The sequence below is a fragment of the Nematolebias whitei genome, chromosome 12 (assembly GCF_014905685.2).
Source record: "Nematolebias whitei isolate Nwh7 chromosome 12, NemWhi1, whole genome shotgun sequence".
Classification (NCBI taxonomy): Eukaryota; Metazoa; Chordata; class Actinopteri; order Cyprinodontiformes; family Rivulidae; genus Nematolebias; species Nematolebias whitei.
The window spans coordinates 46,658,729-46,659,579 of record NC_056509.1 but is presented as its reverse complement, the minus strand read 5'-3'; positions in this window follow the sequence as shown (position 1 = coordinate 46,659,579).

Sequence of the window (851 nt, the reverse complement as noted above, 5' to 3'; positions counted from 1 at the left end):
CGCAACGATTAATCAGCTGAACGCAACGATTAATCAGCTGAACGCAATGATTAATCAGCTGAACGCAACGATTAATCAGCTGAACGCAGCGATTAATCAGCTGAAAAATTGATGTAGTTGATTAATCAAATGATTATTCAGATGAACGCCATGATTAATCGGCTGAATGCAATGATTAATCGTCCCTGGTAAAGGATCAGAAAGGGAGTGTTTGAAATACCCTCTGTCTGTTCATTCATGTTGTGAGCACTTGAAAAATAACATGAGGTACCAGCATCCATTGAGGTGTGTGGGCGCATCGAGACGTAAGAACGGTTACTTTTGACTTGCCACGTCAGAATCCAAAATGGCCGCCACCATATATATACAGCACGCCCAGACACAATGGTTTCCTCAAACTGATGAATTTATTAAGATTCAGTACGTGAAAACTAAAGAAGATACGCAAAATAAAACAACAATTGACTCTTAAGAGAAATAAACAAGATATTTTAATATCAAACGCTTGTACACTCGAAGTAAAACAAAATACAGAAATTAAACAAACATACGTCGTTGGCTGCGTGCTACCAAAAGGAATTAGGCTTGTTTCTTCGGTTTCAGCTTCTTTGAACTCTTTTCTTGAACTTTTAAAGTCTGTGCTTACTTCCTGATACTCGCATCATTGCTACTGACTGACTTCTTCTGGTTACTTTCACACCTGAGTACAGCGCCAACTACAGGTGGCATACAGAACTACAGGTAATAAAACAAACAGTACAAGCCATATGAATGTGAAACATTAAATAAACTGTGGCAGTTACAATATATATATATATATATATATATATATATATATATATATATATATA